General features: G+C 36.4%; 1 protein-coding gene across 6 annotated transcripts in view; it reads left to right on the top strand.

The window, feature by feature from the left end:
- The window catches only part of NRG1 (neuregulin 1), a 1097062-nt gene that overhangs the window by 328854 nt on the left and 741144 nt on the right, over positions 1 to 27064 (top strand). The window lies entirely within an intron of this gene.

The raw sequence follows: 27064 nt of genomic DNA, 5'->3' as shown, positions 1-27064 counted from the left end.
TCAGGTTTTTATACATTGTAAAAGTATATGACATCTTGGTCCTGCTAAGCTTACAGGATAATTTTTTAAGGAATTATTGGGAAATCAAACTATGTGGGATTTTCTGGTATAAAATTATATAATACCTTCCCACTGAGGCATATGACAGTGATTCCTAATTACCCATTATGAAATATTGCTTTTCTATTATATATAAAATACATGAATTCTAAAAATATGGAAGCATGTCTAATTTAAGCACAAATCTCACCATTTCCTGAAAGTCACCACAATATAATGCCTAACAAACCAAATTTGCCCAGCTTATAATGTCTGTCACCCAGAGTGATGTGTATGGTCAGCTGTGTTCTCCACTCTTCGCCTCAGTGATTGGTGCCAGCTCATTGAAGTACTCCAGCTGTCTCTTAAACCCATCCTATAGGATCCCAAGGAGGTTCTTTTTCATGATCACACACAGGGAAGACAAGAACCTTAGGCAAAAGAAATTGCTTGCATATATTTGTTTTCATACACAAAAAAAAGGTCTTGGTTATTTTAATTTGGGCAACAGGAAGAACATGCTAGGTAGACCCTTGACATCGTAAACAATCCTTCCTTCTGACCTCTGCATGGATCAGCAGACTGTGATCTCTGCAGAATATAGGATTAATTGAACCAAGAAAGAACATCTCTGAAATCTAAAATGTAGGCTTGGTCATTAGTTCATTTTGCATGCTGTGAAAGCTATATTTGGCATCATTAACAGCTGCTTGCATGAAGTGTTCAGCACTAAAATATGATTGGTGAACACTCAGAATTTTATTTCGTGGTATTGCCTGCAATTATGGAGATGTTGATAGATCAATTTCCATCTCATCTAAATCCTAAACTAAGAAATAAAGTGGTCTATAATATGCATGCCCCTTCTATTTGAGATTTTGCTAATTTTCTTTGTTTTTGATTTTTTTATTCTGAGGGCAAAGAAATCTTATAGTTGATGTTTCCCTGAATACACATCATGATCACTTACCATCTCCTAAGTGATTCAAACAGCAATCTTGTTTTTAGAATATTTCCACTAAAATGCAGTCCCCAGAATTTCAGTGCTGATTAGAAAAAAAACATTCTAATGACCTCTTGACCTCTTGACAGTATCTAACTAAATCAGGGGCAGGTGAACCTGGCAGAATGGGAATAGGAAGCTTGTTTCCAAAATGTTAACTTATAATTACTTTGTTATTGCTGTGGTTGTTAATATGGTGGTCATAGTGGTCGATAAGCAGAGGCAATGAAATGAGCTCTGACAGCCATCATAAAGTCTGAGTGAATGGTATGGTATATGAGTAAGTTAACAGCCATTGGTAGGCTAAATGATTAATAGCCAGCCCTCAAAAAAATAAATAAAAAGGAAAGAAAGAAAAAAAAATTCTGTCTTGTAGCATTTGCCATGGTATAAATACTCTCACAATGACTGTTTTCATGCTACCAACATGATGTCATTGAATTTGTAGTTGGAAAAAGATGCACACATAGAACAGTCTTACTTGATTTTCTGCTCAGTGGGCTATATTGTGAAATAGTTTTTATTTACCTCTCTCTCACCATAGGAATAGATAGTATGGTGCAATACATGCCCTAAAGTTATCGATATGTGTCCTTGTTAGAATAAAAGCTAAGACCTCTGGACTTCCTGATGTATGCCTTTGACCAATATCTGGAAATAATAACCCAGAAAAACAGAGACGAAATAGATGGTGGGTTGTGCTGTTAGGTAGCTAACTGGACTAGGCAGGAGTACAGAGATGACATTCTAGTCCAGACTGCTAATAATTATCTAGAAGATTTTGGACAGTTCACTTCACTCAGTAGTTCAACATTCATCAAACCAATTTAAATACCTGCTAAGTGCCAGGTATTGGAAGATAAGAAGGTAATGAGCACTGGGTGATGTATGGAAGTGTCGAATCACTCTATTGTACACCTGAAACTAATGTAACACTGTATGTTAACTAACTGGAATTAAAATAAAAACTTTAAAAAAAGGTAAACAGGTAGATAGATATTCTGTCTTAAAAGAGCTTGTAGCTTAGTGGCAGAGAGAAAAACAGGTAATAATAACAGAGTGAGATAAAGGCCTACATAGAGCTGAGGAAACACAGAGGAGGGAAATGTAACCTGATCTTGCAGAGTCCTGGAAGGTTTCTGAGAAGATGTGATTGTGTGCTGAATGTGGGAGAATATGTAGAAAGTAGACTGTATTTCCTAATTTCTGCCTTTTATTCCCATGACTTGTTCTTTCCATAATTGGAATCCTGTATCTCCCACTCCCCTTCACCCATTTTGCCCATCCTTCCATCCCCACTCCCCCTGGCAACGGTCAGTGCATTCTCTGTATTACAGGTCTCATTCTGCTTTCTGTTTGTTTATTCATTTGTTTTTTAGATTCCATATATGAGTGAAATCATATGGTATCTGTCTTTCTCAGTCTGACTCATTTCACTTAGCATAAAACCCTCTAGGTCCATCTATGTTGGCACAGATGGCAAGATCTCATCCTTTTTTATGGTTGTGTAATATTCCATTGTATACCACATCTTCTTTATCCATTCCTCTATCAGTGAACACTTAGGTTGCTTCCTTATCTTGGCTATTGTAAATAATGCTGAAAACATGTTAGTTTCAATTTGGCGTTTTAATTTATCCATTTTGTTCGAATTGTCAATTTTATTGACATAAATTTATTTCTTGTATTATCTTTTTGACACCAGTGGGATCAGTGTTTATGTCCCTTTTGTTTTTATACCTCATACTGACCATTTGTGCTATAATTTTTTTCTTAATCAGGCTTGTGAGATGTTTATTAAATGCAGCAATCTTTTCTGAGAATTAATTGTTGGCTTTATTTTCCTTTTATTGATTTATGCTCTGTTCTTTATTTTTTCTCTTTTTTCCTTTTTTCAGTTTGATTTTCCATTCTTTTACAAACTTCTTGAGTTGGAAGCTTAGATTATTGATATTCAGTCTTCCTCCTTTTCTAATATATGCATATAATGCTATAAATATATTGTGCATATATATATTTACATTTGTATATATTCACACACACATACACACACACACACACTATATCTTCTTTGTCCATTCATCTATCAATGGACACTTGGGTGGCTTCCATATCATGGCTATTGTAAATAATGCCACAGTAAACATAGAGGTACATGTATCTTTCCAAATTAGTGTTTCTGTTTTCTTTGGGTAAATACCAAGAGTGGTATTTACTACTGCCCATGTTTTAATTGGGTTACTTGGTTTCTTTTGGTATTGAGTTGTATCAATTTTTTAAATATTTTTGGCATTAATTCTTTATCCAAGATTCATTTGCAAATATCTTCTCCCATTCACTATGTTGCCTTTTTGTTTTGTTGATGGTTTCCTTGGCTGTGCAAAAGCTTTTATTTTAGTGTAGCTCCCATAGCTTAATCTTGCTTTTTTTTCACTTGCCTGGAAAGACATGTTCTAAATATATTGCTAAGGCTGATATGTAAGAGATTACTGCTCTTGTTTTCTTTTAGTTTTATGGTTTCAGGTCTCACATTTAGAAGTTTGATCCATTTTTAGTTTATTTTTGTGTATGGTGTAAAAAAGTGGTCTAGTTCCAGTTTTTTGCCTGTAGCTGTCCTGTTTTCCCAATACCATTTATTGAGAAGACTGTCTTTTCCCCCATTATATATTTGCCTCCTCTGTCATAGATTAATTGACCATATAAGCGTGGGTTAATTCTGGGCTCTCTATACTGTTCCATTGTTCAAAGTGTCAATTTTTGTGCCAGTACCATACTGTTTTGATTATTACAGCTTTGTAGTATTTCTTGGAATGTAGGATTGGGATACTTCCAGCTTTATTCTTCTTTCTCAAGATAGCCATAGATGTAGAAAAAGCATTTGATAAAATACATTTGTTCATAATAAAAACTCTCAACAAAGTGGGTTTAGAGGGAACATACCTCAACATAATAAAGACCATATATAGCTAACCTCATGCTCAAAGGTGAAAAACTGAAAGCTTTTCCTCTAAGATCAGGAACAAAGCAAGGTTGTCTACTCGCAGCACTATTAATTCAGTATATTAATGGAAATCCTAGCTGCAGCAGACAAGAAAAGGAAATAAAAGGCATTCAGATTGGTAAAGAAGAAGCAAAACTGTCACTATTTGTAGATGACATGATACTATATAAAGAAAACCCTTAAAAGTCCACCAAAAAAACTTAGAACTAATAAATGAATTCAGTACAGTTGCAGGATACAAAATTAATATACAGAAATCTGTTGTATTCCTAAATACTAATAATGAAGTAGCAGAAAGAAAATTTAGAAAACATCCCCATTTACAATTGCACCAAAAAGAATAAAATACCTAGGAATAAATTTAACCAAGGAAGTGAAAGATCTGTACTCTGAAAACTGTAAGACACATGGACACAAACAAATGGAAAGACATTCCATGCTCATGGGCTGGAAGAATTAATATTGTTAAAATGTCCATATTACCCAAAACAATTTACAGATTCAGTGCAATCCCTATCAAAATACCAATAGCATTTTTCATAGCACTAGAACAAATAATTCTAAAATTTGTATGGAACCACAAAAGACATCAGCAGTTATTTATTTTAATGTTTGTATATAATTGCCATATTTAAGCCTCCTGATAGGTTCATTTCTACTGTCTTTTCTTCTGGTTTTCAGAGATTTGCCCTTGTCTGTTGTATGGTTGGTAATTTTGGATTGGGTATCAGACATTGTGTATAAAAATATTTTTATGGCTGTGGATGGTAACATATTTTCCCAGGAAGGATTGTCTTTTCTTCTGGAAGGTACTGAAATAGGGATAGATTAGCTTGATCCAAAAAGGAACTGAAATGACTCAAAGTTGCATTTCAGTCTTTATGAGAGCTTGCTCTTTTTGGTTTCCCCTTTCTTTTAAGATACAGCCCTTCACAGTCTTGACTGAAAGACTGGGTGTTTTTCCTTATGGGTCCCAAACTCCCAATTTTTGTCTCCCAGTCCATGATGCTGCTGAAAGCCCTGAGCCACAGTTTTCTGCTCAGCCTCTTTGCCATATACTGCTTATGAATAGACAATTGTCTCAAGTGAAATGCATTTCTCTTCTTTCCAGATCTTGACCCCTCAAGTTCTAGCTGCCTTAGTCATTCTCCAATGCCTTCAAACATTTTCCCTCCTCCAGCATTTATTATTGTTGCTGGAAATATTAGTATGATACAAGCAACTCTGTTATAACTGAAATTAGAAATACTGCCATTGAAAGATTTTAAATGTTGGAATGGTATCTGATTTGCATGTGAGAATGATTTTCCTGACCATCAGTAACCTCATCTTTACAACAAAGGATTTTGATAAAAAGTGTTCTCTAAGGCCCTTTTCAACCCCAATATTTTGCAAGTCTTGAGAGTATTAGTAGTATGTCATTCCATTATTTCAAGCTGTAGAAAGCCCCAGGGCTTTTATTATTAATTACTTAAAATTAGAAAAGAGTAGGCTCTAGGGAAAATGACCAATAAGCCTTTCATCTTTGGTGTCTTCTTGTGTGGTTTCTTTACTACACTTCTAAGTTCCAGGTGCATCCTCTTGTTTCTGAGTCCTAGAATTCTGGGCACCCAGAGTATTTTTCAGTAGCCTGACCACTCTTTCCTCATGTGGTGGTATGACATTCCACATCCTCTTCTAAGGTGTTTTTACTCTATCTCAGCATTGTTAGTTCAAGACCCATGTTTGGTATAGGGCTCACTTAAAAAAAAAAAAAGTAAAGTGTTTTTACTCTTGAATTAAGTTCCACTGCACTCCTTGTCTTTTACCAACACACATTTAAAAAACTCCTATTCCCTCAGTATGATTGTTTAATTAAGCAAATTAACTCTAAATAATAGAAGTTCCTATTTAATGTTACATTCCCATAGCAAAGAGTGTTCACTTCACAGACGTAGCAATATTTGATTGTGTGACGAAAAGCGGAGTAGGATTTCAGGCTCTACTGAAGAGGAGTATTTGTGTAAGGGGCCTTTCTTGGTGTTTGGTAAATTCCACTTCAAAATATTATTGGCTACTCTGCAGACATTTAAACTTGGTTCTGGGTGTGAGACAAAGTAAGGGATGTTGTTGTAAAGAACTTAGGTCCTTGGGAAATAAAGCAAAGTTTATTTTATCTCTCAATTAAAATGATTTTTTTTTTTTTACTTAGAGTGAATGCTCTCCCATTTGAGAAGTTTTTAGAAGCTCATTATAATGCAAACAATATGGTTAACTTTAAAAAATTTTATTTTTATGTACTTTTCTACATATTGGGGATCATTCATCATTTGAATATTGCCTTAAAATTTCTACTTAAATTATATGCATGTTTTTCATGTTGTAACTCTTGGTAAGCATTATTTTGTGTGTGTGTGTGTGTGTGTGTGTGTATGACATTTTGTAATGGTACCTGTTCTTTCTAAGGTGGATATTTATTTAATTGTTTCCTTATTGTTGGACTTATTTTCTATAATAAATAACATTCTTTGCGGAAAATATTTTTAAGACATGGTTATAAATTGCAAAACTAAGACATTTAACTTCCTGTTATCCTATCACTACTCTTGATAGGCACCTAAATTTTTCTTTACTACATTTTATTCCCTTCTTCCTTCTTATTTCCAAAAACTGAATATATGTCTTATTATACATATATCATTCCTTCAGCACTCCTACCTGTTGATCTTCTTATTTTTATTTATAGGCTTGTCAGGTATGGAAGATAGTTATCTTACACAACCCACATCTCTCTTTTGACCTGATCATAAATATTTCACTTACATCTTCCCCAGCAAAGCATCTCTCTAGGATTTACTCTCTTGTTTTCTATAGTCAGTAGGCCTTCACCATGCTGTAGCTGGCTAGGACTGATTGCCTTCCAGGTTCATTAGGACATGTGTGTAGACTGGAAAATTAACTAGTAAGTTCAAGGTGGAAATTCCTGGCTAGTATGGGGCCTGTGAACAGGATTCTTTTGAGTTTGATTAGTGACACAAGGATCCTAATATCATAGTCAAAGACATACCATTACTACTGAATATGCAAGTAGGAGCTCTAGTCAACTGTTTAATTTTTAGCTAGTTAAAGAGTTAAAAGACAAAGATACACTTTAACTTTTTATTTATTTTTTTGTTACCTATTGAAGAGTTTAAAAGATCATTTGCTGACAGTGTTAATGAAATTTCTTTGATTTTGACAGCTGTGAGCTTATTGAGGTCTAGAAACCCCAGCAAGTGGTACAGGTTCCAGCACCTACTAGATAATTTTTCATTGACTAGCATTCCATGTGCAATATAATCATATGGCAAAATATTTCACAGTGACTTTTAAATGTTCATTACTTCTTCGTTTGTTTACCTTGATTAACCACATTCAGTGATTTTGTGATTGTTACTTTCTAAACAACTTCATTGAGGAGTTACAAATAGCTATTCTAAACCCTTTAGAGTCTGGGATCAGTAGATGTTAGTTAAGTGGATAAAGTTATTTTGATGTTTTAAGGCAGAACAACTGAAAAATTGGTATCTGTTTTGGAGCCAACATACTGTATGACCTTTTATAATTCCCTCAATTTTCTGAAATTTATGTTTTCTTCAGTGTATAGCAATAATAGCTTAAAACCACCACTGGCTTTTTTCAAGGCATCTTGCTGGCTAATTTTATAAAATTTGAACCACAATAGGTATGAATGAAGAATCATTTGTGGTAATTGCTCTTTTCCAAATGTTCCTTTGCTTTGAATGCCATATCTGAATATTAAATTGTTTCTCCAGATGTTATGGGTTCATATTTCCTTCTGGCAAATTTAATTTTTGGTTCCTGCCTATGTTTCTCGGGATTTGTATTATTTCTCTGTCTTAGGTAAGGTTTTTATAAATGTTAAATGTTTTAGAGTTTGGATTCCATTCACAGAGAGGATATTTCCAATGTACTTTTGCTCATCCACTTCCTCTCTTGAGAATGGGGGGAAAAGTTAGCTCTCTCTCCCATTCTCTGATAGGGAGAGGGCTACTATGGTTTTTTTCCCCTCCTAATATATTGAGCATGCTGACCCCCTCACCTAAACCTTAGGTCAAAGTGAAAAGCAGTGGTTGTTTTTAATTGGATGATTGCTACCATATGCTTCTCTTTTGGTGAGATCCAAAGAAAGAAAGAATGGCCCCTCCAAAAAAATAGGACTGAAAAAGGGCCTGCGGAGCATGTCATGAAGGTCCAGGCTTTGGCCTTTGATGACAGGCATGCCATGATGTGAGTTTTAGCTCTTTCACCTACTAATGGTGTAATCTCAAATAAGCCATTTAATTCATCAGGGACTCAGGTTCCTAACCTGTGAAATTATTTTGATCATTATTTTTATGATGGATAAGAGTGAGTAGCTTATTACTTTGCTGTAAAAATCACTGTGATAATTGTCCTAAAGTGCTTGGAGTGGTGCCTGGCACATATGCACATAATGAATATTAGCTAAAAAATATTAACATGATAAAATACCCCAAGAGTGAAAGAACAAATGCTCTGCTTCAATTAATAAAGGATTAAACCTCTTGTAAGTCCAGGATTCTTAATGACTTATCTCAGAAATTTGCTCTGGAGAAATGGGCTCTGTCTCTACCATGGAACTGAGGAGATGTTCTGTCATTGGTGTCTGAGGGTAGCCTAACTTAGAGTCCTGTCACCTGCTCAGTTGCTCTTGTGAAAGCTTAGGTTCTCAGTGTAACTACTGTATCACATTTAATGACTATGCGCCATAAACCTTTCTCATCAAGGGGCATTTCTCTAAAAGCAAGCCCAGAAGATGGAGATGATGGCCAGAGCCCAGGGAGAGCTTCAGCAATCCATTCACCAGAGATGTAGCATTTATACCTGTAGCTGGATGGGTCATGGAGCTAAATAGACAACTGAAAAGGAAGACTTGCATCCTTCCACCCCCTTTTACCTCTTGCCTTCTTTAGGGACAGTCTTTTGGTAACTAATTTTATCTGTTCATTAAAGTTTAGCAATCATGACAAGTGTTACAAATCAGAGGTAAAATGTGATTTGTAAATAATAATGGCATATTTCACCGTGAGCGGTCCTTGATCTTGGATCCTTTCAGTCTGTATCATTTAACACATTTTACTTTTAGAGAGACTTGGAAGCACACATTTCAGGCAAGTATCTGAGGCATTTTATGGATTTATAGAGCCAGCTACCTGACAGTGTTGTCAAAAGGAGAAGCAACACTGTTGGATGATGCAGGTACAGAACCAAGCCAAGTAGTTGGTTAAATTGTTCTTGTGGTCTTCCTTTGAGATCACCTTATTCTGGGATCCTAAGAGAGTTGAAATGTTTCTATTTTGATGTATTTCTCTGAAGATCACTTTAAAAAATCTTCAGGAGTGACATTTATTAGTCTTGTATTTTCTCTGGTCTTAACTTGAAAACTTTTGCTCATCAATTGGGAGTACTTTGAGAGAATATTTTCTACAGAAATTTTGTATTTTGCTCCATTAAAATCCTCATTTTTCACCTTAAAGTGTATGCTCAGATAAAACAAATCTCATGGAGAATACATGATCTTAGGATCACACTATCTCATTGCCAGGCTGAGATTTGCATTTATCTGAAAATCTGAGTGCTGAATCTTCTTAGCTTTGAAGTTACTTTGGATGCTCCGGGCGGGGGTGGGGGGTGGGGAGAGAGAGAGAGAGAGAGAGAGAGAGTGTGTGTGTGTGTGTGAGAGAGAGAGAGAGAGAGAGAGTCAGTAACTCTGAATTACTTGTTTAAATATTCTACTTCCATAAATGTAAGCTCTAGAAGGCAAGCTGCCTTTTATGCAAAATACATTTTCACATATAACCTTGCTTTTTGAAATTTTCTTTTTTTATTCAAAGAATTTATAAAATCATTTTGTGGTTTGAAAAGTGGTTTTGGTTTTATATAAAATTTTATATGTTTAAAAATTAGCTAATAAGCAGTGACTTACTTTAACAAGTAAAAAGCTTTATTTTCTAGGACCATTCAACAATTTAGTTTGCTTATGACAATCCACTTTTCTTTGTTAAAAGAAAATATTTAACATTTATATAGATCTCACAATAGTGCTTTATGGATATTAACTCACTTGTTCCTCATGATAACCCTGTGGGGTATTATAATCCTCATTTAAGAGATGAAGAAACTGAGATACTATAAATTGTCTAAGGTCACAAAGCTAAAAAAGTGTAGGAACTAGAGATTCAAAACAATATAGTTCTAGTCTCTGTGTTCTTAAATACTAGAATAAGACTTACTTATAACTGTAAGTAATGTAACTGGTCTAAACATTAATAATATTGGTTTTATATTCCACTTACATATAGTTTTTATCATGTGTAGTTAGTAGTTGTTGCTATGTAAAATATACTTGGAGTTAATAGAAACCTTGTATATTTCTATTTTTTATTATTTAACACCAGCAACAGAATCTGACTGCCTCAAAGTGCCTATAACATGAAGAATGCAGTCATGAGCCTCAGTGTATGCAGCTAAGTCTGGTCACAGCTAGAATACATCTCTTGTATATTTTATAAACTACAGAGTTACAGTTGCCACAACCAGAAACTTACTCACATATATATACTTTTATACGTATATATGTGGATGTCTCTGTGTGTGTATAAATACCATCTAATAAGCTGAGAATTTATACTTTAGTCCAGATCATTAGAATTTTAACAAACCTTTTTTTTTTCTTACATATATATTAAGTTGCAAAATTAAGGTGTGTTCCCTGCCCTCATATGGCTTAACCTTGTTTATGAGCAAGGGACTTAATTATTATAAATACTTATAGACTTGAGAGAAGGAGAGAGAGGGATCTTTACTTGCTACTATACAAATTTTATTGTGAGAGAAATTGTCTTCCCACACCCAAAACAGTTGATTATTGTCCAAGGAAAAGGTACCCACATTTCACCTCTGTGGATGAGTTATGCATATTCTGGCTGGTAGCTACCATTTAATGAACCTTTTACATGTGAGAATATATGAACTACTCTTTCTCTCCTGTTTATCTGTCATCTATTATCTATTTATCATTTTTTTCAGTTCTTATATTTAAACTTCATGATGGCAAGGGTTTCATTAGTTTTGTTCACTGATGTATCAAGCCTTTAAAATGGCTCCTAGTACATGTTGGCACTCAGAATATGCTTTCAGAATTGAATAAAATTGTCTATTATAAGGTAGTTCTCTTTATCTTCAATTTGACAAAAGAGAAAACTGAGGCTCAGAGAACATGAGTAATTGACCCAGTGTCAACTGGTTAAGTGACAGAAGCAAGAGTGCAGCCTTTCTTTAACCGGCTCTGTGGTCCATACTCATCATATGTGATGCTGTCTCTAAGGAGTCTCTCAGCACATTGGAGGGGAGCATCTTCTGGGGTCCTTCAGACCACAAGTGTTCCTGGTCTTTCATGAGTGTAAAGTCCTGGCTGAATTCAGAGTTTGTTTTTGTTTTTGTTTTTTATAGTGAACAGTTGTGTGAGCATCCATGAGAGCTTGGACTGTTGCATTACACTATACTTCATAAGACATTTTGCTTAGTTCTTTGAAGCCTTCCTTCTGCTCTTTAAATTAGGAGGAGAATATGGCCTAGCCTTTGTGAAGTGGGGATGATAACATAGAGGACGTAGAATAAGTAGCAGTAAACAAAGAAATGGCAAAGTGGTTGGAGAAATGGGCTGCAGGAGATTGAAAGGCAACAGTCAGGAGTTCCAAAGGAAGTAGGAGAAACTAATAATATAAGAAATGTGTAAGAGTTTTAATTTCTTATAGGTGAAATTTAATTTATGGTAGAATATTTTCCTCTATAGGGAAAAGGCAGTGACGAAAAATTTCTTTAAATGTTTTGTTACTTATATTTAAGTATCAGGTATATTGTAGTACCCAATAATGTTTATTGATTTAAACTGAATAACCACCATGTTCTAAAAACTTTAACAAGTACATGAAACTCTTTAGTGGACTAAAACCTAAAAAATAGGCATACCTATTTTGTAAGTTTTTTATTTTAAAATATTTTATGATTTCACAGTTGAGAGTCTTCTTAGAAATTGGTCTATAGCCAAGTATAAGCTTTCAACTTTATGTTCCCTTTTGCAAGCACCACGGTTTTTAGTAATCTTTGAGTATTTCTTATCTTTTCAATTAACTTAGAATATTTGCATTTAAACCTCCATTGTCTTGATTCAGGAAGAACTAGCAACACATCCCAAAAGGCAACCAGTTTTGAACAACCATGTAATACATTTCTGATTTACATAAGTATGTTCCACCTCAGAAAAGTTATCTAAATGACAAAACTCACTCATTTTATTTTAATGCCCTAAAGGATAGCCCAGATAAATGGGAACTGGATTTGAAGCCTGAGTAATAATGCATTTTAGGATGAGAATAGCCATCATTGCTAGTTTTGAGTGTTCATCATGTGGAGAGTACAGTTTTAGGCACTTTAACAGGACACTAATTATCTTTCAGGCTGTTGGATAAATACAAATAAGCATGTAAAACTAGATCACTAGGCTCATGAATTGAAATGGATGTAAATGGACCCCAATGTGGAAATCTGAATTATAATGAGAGTTGTTATAAGAACTTTGATCTTGTGCAAATGTCCTCATCACCACAAAAGTATAATCAGCAAAACTTACCTTTTATGTTAAACATTTTAGGACAAATTTAAGAATCATATTTAAAACGATTTTGAAAAGGGGTGCCTGGGTAGCTCAGTTGGTTAAGCATCTGCCTTCGGCTCAGGTCATGATCCCAGGGTCCTGGGATCAAGCCCTGCATTGGGCTCCCCGCTCAGCAGGGAGTCTGCTTCTCCCTCTCCCTCCCCACCCCTGCTCATGCACGTGTGCTCTCTCCCTCTCTCAAATAAATAAAATCTTAAAAAAAATTTTTTTTAAATAAAAATCAGTAGACTTCTCAGAACGTTTTGGTCAATTGGTTTCAAATCATTTTTCATTGACATCATAGCAAGGATCATACATGATCTTCCATGAGCTTCTACAACTGGATCCCACACTGTGCATTCCCTTCTCTTTTAGTAGTACCCTATGTTCCCATCTAGGTCAGCCTCTTTACTTGTCACTGGTTCCCATTACATCTTGTCCACTCACCTTTTTCTGCTGGAAGAAGAAAAAGAAAATGGGCCAAAACGGATATATGTAAATGCTAGGAACTTTGCTCTGTTGGTTGGATTAAACAGAATTGAAATGGGTTAGCTACAGAACATGTAATGGAAGGGGTGCAATTTTTAATAACATTTAAAGGGAAAAGGAAAAAAGACACTTTCCCATTGCAGAATACATAAGAGGCCTTTTAGATGTTAGGGATGACATGTGAAAATCCAGAGGTTAAAAAATGGCAAGAAATATTGGACCACAAATAGGTTTATCTAAATTGAAAAAAATGAAACAGAGGTATCTGGCGAGGAAACAAGACAAATAAGATTATTTAGTGAGGAAATGAAGAAGGGGTCCATGGGATGGTGGTGAGATGAACACATGTTATCCTGTTCACCCTTTTAATAGTATGTATAAACAGAGTCAAACAGTTTATTCAGGTAACTGGATTCCACTGAAATGTGTGATCATTTTTCTGGCTGACTGTGAGATGAAGGGATGTACAATTGGATTAGAACCTTCATGAGAAGACATTCATAAGGAAGCAATTGCGTATCGCTCCAAGTTCATATAGTATTCTTACCTTAATATCCTCACGATTTGGTTTCAATCCCCTCACATTCTCCAGGGAGGCTGTTTTTACCAATATTCCGTCTAAGATATGCTTGATATGCTCACACCTTTTTATCAAAATGATAGCCATTGTGACACTTCTAGCTCCACAGGCTTTCTCCAACTATTCTTATTAGCATTGATTTCTTTTTTCTTTTACCTTATCTGACACATGTGACTAGCACTACATGGAATAACATTTACTTTTTTTCTCTTTTCTTTCGTGCATTGTTAATTTTATCTCTCTAGCCTAATCAGAAGGTCTCAGTTCAAAGAATAACCATGAATACAAAACTTAAGGTTTCGATTGATCTTGCGCAGCCCTTTTATTTTACAAGAAGAGAACTTTGGAAAATGGAGTTACAGTGATACTGAGTGCATACTATTTGTCAGACAGTTGTAACATTTTAATATGTATCACTTAATCACCCTAAAGATTATAGACAGTATACTACTATTGTCACCCCCTTACAAATAATAAGACTGGTAATGCAGGAAAAAAAGGACTTGCAAGAATACACAGCTAGTAAGAGACGGTGCTGGGATTTCATTCCAGACGTTCTGGCTCCAGCTTTTAACTTCCCAAGTCAGTGACAGAGGTAGAACAAGAACCCACAAGTCTTCTCTCCATTTCAGGACTCTTGATTGTTCTAAATACTTTGCACCAGCGTACTTCCTACACAAGTGCTATAGACGGCATGTTTGGGCTCCCGCAGATTCATATGTTAAAACTCTTATCTCCCCGATCTGATGGAGTTCCGAGGTGGAGCTTTTGGGAAGTAATTAGAATTAAATGAGGTCTTGAGCTCACAGCTGTCTTCTTGCTGTGTTCTCACATAGCAGAAGGGGCAGGAGTGCTCTGTATCTCTTTTATTGTTATTTTTATTTTTCTAGCTTTATTGAGATATAATGGACATGTAACATTGTATAAGTTTAAGGTATACAATGTGTTATATACTGTAAAATGACTACCACTGTATACTGCAAAATGATTATCACTATAGCATTAACTAATACCTTTATCATGTCACATAATTACCATTTCTTTTTTGTGGTGAGGCCACTGAAGATTTACTCTTTTAGCAATTTTCAAGTATTTAATACAGCATTATTAACTATAATCACTATGCTCTACATTTGGTCTCCAGAACTTATTCATCTTATACCTCAAAGTTTGTACCATTTGACAAACATATCCCCATTTCCCAAACCTTTCATTGTTCCCCTAGCAATGAACATTCTACTCTGTGTATATTTGTGTGTGTGTGTAGATAGATAGATAGATAGATAGATAGATAGATAGATAGATGTTTATCCATTCCTCTGTTCAAAAAGACAAGTTGTTTCCATATCTTGGCTATTGTGGAATAATGCTATTATGATTGTGGGAGTGTAGGTAACTCTTTGTGATCCCATTTTCACTTTCTTTGGATATACATTCAGAAGGAGTATTGTTGGGTCTTATGGTAGTTCTATTTTTAATTTTTTGAGGAACCTCCATACTGTTTTCCATAGTGGCTACACCAATTTACATTCCTACCAACAGTGTGCAAGTGTTCCCTTTTCTGTACACCTTTACCGACACTTGTTATGTCTTGTCTTTTTTATTATAGCCATCCCACCAGATATGAAGTGATATCTCATTGTTTTGATTTGCATTTTCCTGATGACTAATGATGTTGAACACCTTTTTCATGTACCTATTGGCCATTTGTCTATCTTCTTTGGAAAAATATTTATTCAGTTCCTCTGTCAATTTTTTAATTTCATGGTTTGGTCTTTTGCTGTTGAGTTATATGAGTTTTTATGTATTTTAGATATTAACTCCTTATCAGATGATCTGAATATTTTCTACCATTGCATAAGCTGACTTTTTGTTTTGATGATTGTTTTACTGAATAGAAGCCTTTTCATTTGTTGTAGCCCCATTTATTAATTTTTACTTTTGTTGCTTGTGTTTTTGATGTTATATCCAAAAAACCATTGCCAAGACCAATGTCAGGGAGACTTTCCTTGATATTTTCTTCTGAGAGTTTATGATCCCAGGTTTCTGTTCAAGTCTTTAATCCATTTCAAGTTAATTTTTGTGAGTGGTGAGTAGTTATGTAGTTAACTCTTATTCTTTCCATCGAGAAACAGATGTGTATAGTGTTTAATTGAATGGTTTGGGGTCACAAAATGATTTGGTGTCAAAACAACTAGATTTTCTGATGTGTCAAGTAGAAAGTTAATTTATCAAAACCTCTCTATTGCCCAGTTCTCTTCCAATATACTCCTTATCTTGAATTCTTTGGAAGTAGTATACATTATAATTTATCAGGAATGATTTAGATGTATTCCTGTCGAGAGACATAGAGATGGATTTGATAAAATTCTCTGAGGTCCTTTTTGCCTTAGAGTAAATGCTCTTTATCATTCTAAGCTTCTTACTTCTGTTACTCTGAGTAATAGTTGAACTTGATCCTGTGGATTCCCCAGAACAATTCATGATATTGTTTCCATAGTTGATATACTTGAATTTTTTTCCTACGAGTCAGGCTGTATTCTCTCTTTAACTCAGTATGTTCTTTTTCACTCTGCTAGTTTGACTTTTACCATCATAGTTTCCCTTTTTATTTCCAGAGTTTATAGACTGTCACCAGACTTTCCTCTGTGTCCTTTAGCCAAGTCATCCATACTTTGCTCTTCTAATCTGTTTTAACAAGCTTCCTGTTACTTACATCTCTGTTCTTATACTTCCAATTTGTTCCAGATTTTTTGGTAGAGATTCCCCTACACCAAAAGTAGTATTCCAGGTGCAGCCACTTGAGAATTTAGTAGAGAGAAATCCTTGCAGCTCTTTTTACTGTGAAGTCTTTCCATCTGCAGTTCAAAGTAATTCTTCCACTTGGGCTGCCATTTTGGAACACAAACTCACCTGGATGGCGACTGCTGTCTAGCTTCAGCTCTTTTCCAGTGGGTCCTTCTCAGAAGACCTCTTTTCCACATTTTTTCCCCTGTGGGTATCTGTGTTTTCATTCATTTTCCCCTAGCTGGCCTTTTCCCAACCTGCCTCTCATTTTGCTATTTGATCCCAAGATCTGTAACTCCTCTCAGACCATCTGTATTATTTCTTTGTTGTTGCTGATGCTTTGCAATGTCCCCCAGCTTTCTGTATCTGCAGATTTCATTACATACTGTTTACTACATTCTAAAGATCATTAATACAGATGAATAAACAGAAGAGGGGACCTTACTCAGACATCTGTGGAATTTCTCTAGACTCTCCCCACAGCTCGATGGCCATTATTTTATTTCACCTTTTTGTTTTTTGGCCAGTGTTTCATGTAATTCCCTCTATGAGCACCCTATTCTTATATCCAAGTGACTATATATAATGTGTGCTTTTCCTATACCACTTTATGATTATATAAACAATTCATCAGGTTTGTCTGATAGCATTTATCCTTTATTAAATCCAAGTTTTACTGACAGTTTCCATTATCCTCTGGATCAGGGAAGCTCTGTGTAACAGTGTACACGTCCACTCTGCTTTCTCCTCAATTTATTATTATTTTAAAACATTGAATGCAGGGGCGCCTAGATGGTGCAGTTGGTTGAGTGACTCTTGGTTTCAGCTCAGGTTGTGATCTCAGCATCCTGCGTCAGGCTCTGTGCTCAGCACAAAGTCTGCTTAACATTCCTTCTCTCTCTGCCCCTCCTACCCTCCCTCAAATAAATAAATAAATAAATAAATAAATACATCTTAAAAAACAAAAACAAAAAACCTTAAATGCATATGGAAGGCCCAAAAGATCCACATAGGCATGTGCAGTTAATAGGAATTAACAACAGTCTTTCCAAATGTTCATCAGTTGTCTCTGATTTTGAATGATGATGATTTATATCTAACTTGTATTGTAAAATCAAATGAATAGATTTTTTAAACTGAATAACCACCATAGCTATATTTAGAGATCTGTGATGGGCTGTCATTGTCATATGATGTGGTGTATATTACTCTTTATGATTATAACAACACTGAAGGGCAAGTGTTTTCAGGTACACTACTAACCCATAAGTTACTTTCATGAGAATTAGAAAAAGGTGCCCCCTCCAGAAGGATGCAACCCATACCTGAACACACAGCTGGGAGGGCAGAACATAGGCTGGATTTAAGGCCCTTTGACACTTTCGACCAAATTTCTTTGTGTTGTGGTACAAAAGCCCAAATGTATAAATGGCAGCCCTGATTTTTCTTTTCTTCATTTATTTTATTTTTTTAAGATTTTATTTTTAAGTGATCTCTACACCTAATGTGGGGCTTGAACTCACAACCCCAAGATCAAGAGTCACATACTCTACCAACTGAGCCAGCCAGGAGCCCCAACGATTTTTTTTTAAGTAAGCTCCGTGCCCAGCATTGAACTCATGACCCTGAGCTCAAGACCTGAGCTAAGATCAAGAGTTGAATGCTTAACCGACAAAGCCACCCAGGCACCCCACTTCTCTTCTTCATTTAAATGAAGAGGAATAAGATACTTATAAGAGTTAGATTTGGGATTGAAACCGATCCAGTTTCATTGATGCCATGTTACTCTTCCTCGAGTGGTAAATATGGATTTAACTTCTGTTTCTGTAATTGTAAGCTAAATTCAAACATTATTTTGTGTCTTTGTTTACAAAGGAATAGATATAATTTAGTATATAACCTTTTTTCAATATTCAGCTACAGTATTGTTTTTTCTTCCAGTCTTCAGATCCATTGTTTTTATTATTATCATTATTATTTTCTCTTATAGAATCCAAGAAAGAGTCATGGAGAAGAAGCTATAGTCCTCTGGTTTAGAGATTCTTTTCACTGTACTCACTGACTGGCTGAACCATGTTCACCTACTCCCCCGTTTGCCTATTTGTCCATTCAACACTATACAAACACACTCATTCATGATATTAAATACTGATCAATTCAACCACATGCCACTCAAGGGCAGAAATGTGACTTAACAAAGAATGTTTTGAATCCTTTGACTCTGACTTAAATTATTAGATATACCTAAAAAGGGATAGAGGGCTTGGGAACTGGAATGTGTATGCACACACGCAGTCATTATACATATACATAAATGTGTGTAAAAATATATTTCCATAAAGCAAATATAGTGTAAAGTATTTACCAAAGCATCATATCTTTTAATTGTCTTTCCTTTTTTTTTACCATTTTCATTTTTCTTGAATACTGCTTTTATTGAAATGTGTCTCCCACTTTAGGTGTAGAGCTTTTCTTTGTTGAACAGTGTCATTTTCTTGCTCAACAACTCTGACATTCAGGTAAATGGAAAGAAAATGGATATGGGAGTTGTGTGTTTATAATGCCACTTTGCCACCCTGAAATCTATGCAGATAATCTACTTGGAAGGCTTTGTGCCCCGGTGGAATACAGAACCATGTAAGTATCCTGCATTGATTTACAGCACCTGCTACAGCTGCTTGGATCTTGGCAGGCATTTTCTCTGCTGCCAAATGCTGTTGCAATTGCTGGGCAAATCTAGATGGAGGTCATATTTACTGGACATGTTTATAATCTGCAAAGCGATCTAAGCCATCGAGGGCTAATTTCCCAAAGATCAATGACTAAGGGAGGATTTCAGAGGTTATCCTCTTTATCCAATTTCCTGTGTCCTAATGAGATGGCTGAAACCTGTTTGGAATCTTTCTGATTAGAAACTCTTCTCAGAGTCAATAAAGAATATGACATTCATAAATCTAAATGAGAGGTGTCTTGGCTGCCTACATGGTGATTCATGCCATAAGCCTTTTCCTTGCCCCTAACAGGGTGTGCTATCGATGAGACAAGGTCAGATTTAAACCAAAAGTCTTGAGAGGATTTGTTCCCTCCAGTTGAATTCAAATGACTTTTTTTTTTTTTTTTTTTTGGCCATAGTTAGTTGTACTGTTTGTATTTTTTTTTCTCTTGGTTCAGTTTGATTGCAGTTCAATTCAATAAAAATTCATTTGTTAAGTGATTATTATGTCTTCCAACTAACTTAGAGGAAAACATAGCTATACTGGTGTGTGCTACAGGTCATAATATAGATCTGAACAAAGTGCAATGAAAGATAATGACAATAATAGTATCTAATATTTATTGGGTACTTACTATATGTCAGGCACTGTGCTAAGCATATCACACACATTATTTTTTTAAAAGGTTTTATTTATCTATATTAGAGAGCAAGTGGGGGGAGGGAGAGGGACAAGCAGACTCCGTGCTGAATGGAGCCCAACGCAGGGCTCGATCTCATGACTTGAGCTGAAATCAAGAGTTGGACACTTACCCAACCGAGCCATCCAGGTGCCCCCCGCACACACATTATTTCTTTAATCCTAACAACAAACTCATGAGTTAGGCCCTATTATTTTACCTATTTTATAGATGAAGAAACTGAGACCTAGATAAATTATGTAGCTTCCCCATGTTAATAGAATCCTTCCTTAATCCCATAGCCCCCCTCTAGCTATCTTATTTCATTCTTTCCTCTCTTAGCTAAGCCTATTGAAAAACATTGTCTCCATTTATCACGTCTACTTCTTTACCTCCCACTCGCTCTTCAACCCATTCAGTCTGGCTTTTGCCGCTGCCCCTGCCATGAAATCATTAAACAACATCATCAGTTCCCTTTATATTGTCGAATACAGTATCTTCATTTCACTGGATTTCTTAGCAGCTTTCACCACAATTAACCACTGCCTCCTTGAAATGTTGTTCTCTCCTATTTCCTGTCTTAGTCCATTCTGAGCTGTTGTAACAAAATACTGAAGACTGGCTGGTTTATAAACAACAGAAATTTATTTCTCGCAGTTCTGGAGGCTAAAGTCCAAGATCAGGGTGCTGGCATGGCTGGGTAGGGACCCTCTTCCTGATCACACACTTCTCATTGTATGTATACTCACATGGTGGAAGGATTGAAGGGGCTCTGTGAGGTCTCTTATAAGAGCACTATTCTCATTCATGAGGCTCCACTCTCATGACCTTATCACCTTCCAAAGTCCTCACCTCCTAATACCATCACTTTGGGCATAAGGATCTCAACATATGAATTTTGGGGGGTACACAAACTTTTCCTATGCCATATTCTCCTTTGTTTCCTCTGAAATCACTTGCTATCCCTTCCCATTTGACAGCATCTCTTCCTCTGCTTAACTTCTCATAATTGAAACATTTTAGTTTGAATTCTGATTCTTCTCTTGCCTCTGGCTTCTGCCTCAATGCCTGGGGTTTTAAACCTTATCGATACCATGTACTTTTTTGGCAGTTTGATGAAGCCTATGGGTTCATGTCTGTAAATGTATAAAAATACCTTGCATATTTTACGATATCTCAACTTACAAACGGGACCTCTTGTTCTCTATCCCCATTTCTTTTTCCTCTGGTCTTTTCCATTGTCAGTCCAGTTGCCCAGGAAAACTGGAAGTCAACTATGATTCCTCATTTATCTTCACATATAAATCTCACCTTATCCAGTTGCAAGTCTTGGCTATTCTACCTCTACATTATCCTAAGTCTTTCAACTTTGCCCTGTCTCCATTGCCACACCACCACCAATGTCCAGGTGGTACAAAATGAATGTTCAGTGAATAGATAAAGGTTTGGGAGAGTCAGAGGGAATCATGAGGGTGCTGTTACAATACTTTAAGAAAGACTCAAGCTAGAGTAGAGGCTATCTTAATTGGAGAGGAGGAGAATGAATTTCGAAGATAATTGTCCATAGTGAAAAATGTAAACAAAGAGTTGAAATTTAAAAATGCCTGTCAGTGTGCCTTAGATTCCTTGAAGTTATCTCCAAAAAGTTTCTGTGTCCTTTTATGTACCCTTTGGATCCATAATCTGTGAAGCCCTTTGGATATGCATTAGATTGTTTTGGGAATTTAGAGGCGATAATGGGAACAAAACTGAAAGAAGGACTCTTTGCTAGATTCAGTTGACATTGAAGTAGTTTTATACAGCCACTTCTCCCCCAAGGACTGAGAAAACAAAACACATTGGCAAGAATCAGACACTTTGGGCAAGTGGCAGCTACAGCGGTCAATAACGGTCCCCTCCAGCCTTTCACTTCTGAACCAGGCAAAACTAAGTTCAACCAGTCAACTTCTCTAATACTCTGTATTGTTCTCACTTTTTAGGGTTTTTGTTTTGTTTTTGTTTGTTTGTTTTTGGCTGTCTCTGCTCCCTGGTTAACTGGGAATAATCCCTATTCTCCTGTGTGAATTAAACCCTAAGTTACATAATATGTTTTCTGTCCTTACGGCATATGCCTTCCACGTTAGGGATGACTCCAGAGAAAGGAGTAAAAGCACAGCCTGTTTTGCTTTTCCAAACTTGCATTCTATCAGCCTTGGGCACTTTGGCTTCTCCAGTGTCAATATGATGTTTTAATAACTGAGAAAACAACAGAAATATGAAGAAAGGACGAAAAAAGTGAAAATCACTTTCCAAACTGACTTGTATCAAAACTGCCTCAAATCTGAGTCATGGAAAATAAGAATGATTTGGGTAATGTGGCACATTGCATTCAATGACAGTTAATCCTCTTACTAACTTCATGGTGATATTTTGCTCATTTGTCAGGTTGAAGGAATTGTGTGAGAATGTTGTAACTCCTACCTTCCTCTGTTCATTGGGCAAGTTGGAAAAATAGCTGTAAAAATAAAAGAGTTCCAGATTGAAATGCATTTGAGGCTGACTTTCCCCTCTGGAGATGTGTGTTTCCCTCATGTACTTCATCCATGCTTTGAGTTTGGGTATCCATTAGTTGAGGCCTCATCATCTCCCCTTCAGAGGGTTTCCTTTTCACCTGAGCAATCATCAGTCAGGGAAAAGTCAGTGGGGTGGTTCAGCTGTGCGGAATATTGCATTGCCAAATGGAGACAGAGCATTGCTCAGGCCCTGTGAGCTGGAGCAGCCTACAAAGCATTTCTGGCAATGAGCCAAATAGGTGATCCCTGCTCCAGGGGAAAAAAAAAAAAAATCAAAACACAATGACTCTGAGATTGCGGCTCTGCATCCCTTTGCTGGGCTGATTCATACAGCAGCATTGACATTGAGTCTCAGGAGAACTGTTCTGTTCCTAGTCCAGCTAAAAATATCCAAATTTAGATTTATAATGACAGGAGCTGATAAATTTGCTGAGGAAATGCAAGCAGTGTCATTGTCTTGCTAGGAAACCTGTTCTGATAAATTGATGAGGAGAAAGAAGTTGCCAAACATGGCATCGGCCCGTAGGGCCACTTCCCCTGGGATGCTAAGCAAAAGGAGCATGTTTTCCCTGCCAGCAAAGTTTCCTTTTTCAAACGTAGTAGGAACTATGATGCACTAGATTAAAAAAGAATACAGAAAGCATCTTTTTGATCAAAAGAATGACATGACATAAAACCAAATCTTATCTTCTGTAAAATATTTTTGCTTTTCTGTCAAGAAAGGAGCTCTCTTTTAAAATACGCTTTTATCCAGATAAAAATTCCACTTAAATCGCCCTGCATTTCAGTGGTGACCTGTGATTCAACCAGGATCTATTAATTTTTGGATTCAATGAGAAACAGGCTGTTCATGCAGTTTTGTTTGGAGTTCCAGAGTCTAAGCTTTTATTACTATCTGCTGCTGAGCTGTGCTTTTTTCTTTTTATTTGGTCGACAGATTCTCAGATGGGGTACCGCAGAATGTCCCCTCCATACCAACTGGCATGAAATGATTTTTTAAATTTTTTTTTAAAGATTTTATTTATTTATTTGACAGAGAGAAACACCGCGAGAGAGGGAACACAAGCAGGGGGAGTGGGAGAGGGAGAAGCAGGCTTCCCGTGGAGCAGGGAGCCTGATGTGGGGCTCGATCCCAAGACCCTGGGATCATGACCTGAGCCGAAGGCAGACACTTAACCGACTGAGCCACCCAGGCGCCCTGAAATGATTTCATAGAGACTTTAATTTACTCAACATTCCTTGAGCACCTACTAGAAGTCAAGTATCATGATTGGCATTTTCTAAGATGAAGAAGGTGTAGTGTACTAACAATGGAACATACAAATGTGTAAGGAACTCATTATAAATCAAAGCATAAATGTAATAATTGACACGTGAATAATTACTATGAGAAATGAACAGAGGAAATGCTTCTGCTGGGAAGGACTAGTAAGCAAGAGGCATCATTTATTGCTTCGGATGATACGGTGAATGGGCCTTTTCTCTGGGGAGGGAATATTTCTAACAGATAGAAAAACATGGCACTGAGGTAGGAAAAGTACTACCTGACTTTGGGACTTAAACAAGATTATTTAAAGGGTTTAGATAAATTCTTTTCCCCTTACTGGTTTTTAGCTTTGCCAAACAACTTGCAAACAACTGCTACATTTGCTATAATTATTTTAGATCATTAACTCTGAAAATTACTGTTTGTATTATTTTCTACCTTGGCCTTGTACCCATTATGAGCTGGCATCTAATGAACAGGTGCATGGTACAGGCCTGGAGGTTTGCCCTTGTCAAACGCTTGATCCAGACTGAAAAATGTCATGGTAGCCTTCCCTAGAGAAACCTTGTGGACTTAAGCCTCAGTAATAATGTTCTAATGATCTACTATGTTGTCATTTGTCGATTTGTAAAGTTGTGAAGCAAAAGCTAACAGGATTGTCACCTTGAAAGAAGAGTAAAGACTGGAATTTTAATTTTATGCAGCATTTACTCAACCCAGTTTTATGGATTCGAAAATGTTTAGGTCTTTCCTTGTTCTGGCCCTACCATCTAACCTGTTTTCTCCTAGGTCAGGCAATAATTTGTAGGTTTGAAGCTTCAATTTCAATAGCAAATGAACCCCCAAATCTATAGAAAATAAATGTGACTCAATACGAAATGCAGTATACAACGATTTCATGTAATTAAAAAAATAATGCAGTATAGATATGAATGTTGAAGTACTTAGAAGAAGTGGGAAGATGTCTGCATTTTATTTTGAAATACTTCAACAAATAAGATGGGTTAATGAATGAATAGAGGGATAAGTAAATGGGTGAATGTGAATAGAGCAAATATAGTAAAATGTTCATGATAGAAGCAAGATGTGGGAACATGGGTATTGTTTATAAAATTATTTTAACTTAGTGGAATGTTTGAAATTTTTATAATGTTGGGAGAAGAAAGGTAAGGTAGCAGAGACCAAAACTGGTAGAGACGTGTGGATAAAAATTATATGCTTAAAATGAAGAGAAATTTCCGTGACTTTTCAAAACATAGACACAGATAAAGAAATAGCTGTATGTGTGAGCCAAAGATACAGAGTCTTTCTTTACCATTAGCTTATGAATCTGTCAGATTAGAAAAAAGAGCATTCAAGGAGAAGAGTGGTTTCCTATAAGGTCCAGATCTTTAGTCCACTCAGCAATATATAGGTAGATCTTTTTGCAGTTACTTTCACAAAATTTTTCACAAATAAGGCAATTTCTGTCTTCTCAGTTATTTCAGTATATATGGAATGCCTCGTCTATTCCGGGCATGGTGCTTGGCACTGGGGCTCCAGAGAGGAAGCACTTCAGAAAATTTAACATCAGGAAGTGGAAAAAGGTGATAATGAGGTGATGGGATAAAGTGAATAGAGGTCTTAAAAAGTGTTGTAATGGGCTTATTAGCTCTGTGATCTTGGGATCTTGGAAAGGTCACTTAACCTCTTTGTGCCTCAGTATTTTCATCTGTAAAACATGGCTAATAATAACTGTTAACCCACTGTCTGTTAAATAGCAAGACCTAATGAAAGGTCGCTAATATCTTTAACCTAGAGAGGGAGACCAAATGGGAAGAAAACAGACAAAACTAAAACCAAAATATGAACCCATTATAGCCATGAGATTTGCTTGACAGGTATCCTTCTTTTTCTCTCTACCCCACCCCTGTTGTTGCCCTCATATAGTTATAAAATCACGGTCATGGAGTTGAAGACAGACCCTGTCATGGATTTGGGGCAATCCTCTATCCCAACCTCTATTTAGAGACTGAATTGACTTGAGAGAAGTGACTTGCCTCAGTCACACAGCTAGTCTGCAGCCAAGTGGGGAACACATGGGGTAATAAAGCTTTTACTGTAGAGAGAGGTTGAAAAAAGGTTGTATTCCTTCAGAAGTGTATTTTATAATTCCCTAGGAAAAAAAAATAATGATGAATTGTTTGTATGGCATGGCTAAACCTTGCTATGTGGGTGAATGCTAGATTAATTAAATTGTTTTTAATTCCTTACACTATAGATTGATAGTTTTTTTTCCCCTTCATACATACTGTGATGAAGTGTTATTTGTAATTAGGCATAATGAGCAATTAACAACCATAACTAAATAATAAAAGAGAGCAGATATAACAATATGCTGTAACAAAAGTTATGTGATTGGGGTTTCTTTCTCAAAATACTTTATTGTAGTATACTCCCCTTTCTTCTTGTTCTGCTGTAGGATGATGAAATGCCTATGTGATGAGATGAAGTGAGGTGAATGACACAGGCATTGTGTTGTAGCTATAGGCTACTATTAATCTTCGGATACCATGTCAGAAGGAGGGTCATCTGCTTCCAGATTGTGGTTGAACATGTGCAACTGAAACTACAGAAAACAAAGCCTCAGATAAGGAGGACTGCTGTGTATCACTTAGTCCCACATAGGTTTACACACAGAAGTGGCAGAGATGGCTTCGTTACAATGGAATGACCGTGCTCTGTATGTGCATTTTATTGGATCTTTGGGACCTGAGCATATTTTCCTTGCCCAGATGGAGATTGCCCCTAGAGATTTGCCAATTCACAACTTTGAATGAAGGTCTCTGGGTGTTTTGAGTCCTGGAGCCAATGGCCTGCACTGGCTTTGAACTCAAGTACTTTTGGTAGACAGCTCAACTCAGGAGTAGGATGGAAGTTCTTATATACTAGGGGAAAATATTTCTTTTTTTTTTTTTTTTAAAGATTTTATTTTATTTATTTGAGAGAGAGAGTGAGAGAGAGAGCACAAGAGGGGGTAGGGTCAGAGGGAGAAGCAGACTCCCCGTGGAGCAGGGAGCCCGATGCCAGGACTCGATCCCAGGACTCCAGGATCATGACCTGAGCCGAAGGCAGACGTTTAACCAACTAAGCCACCCAGGTGCTCTAGGGGAAAAATATTTCTTATCACAGAGGAGAGGGAGGGGGGTAGTAAGAGAAAACAGAACAGGAGGAGAGAGAAAGGGAAAAGGAGAGAAA

The sequence above is a fragment of the Halichoerus grypus genome, chromosome 3 (genome assembly GCF_964656455.1).
Source record: "Halichoerus grypus chromosome 3, mHalGry1.hap1.1, whole genome shotgun sequence".
Lineage (NCBI taxonomy): Eukaryota > Metazoa > Chordata > Mammalia > Carnivora > Phocidae > Halichoerus > Halichoerus grypus.
Note: the sequence above shows the minus strand (reverse complement) of the source record. Positions and strands in the feature narration are given on the sequence as shown.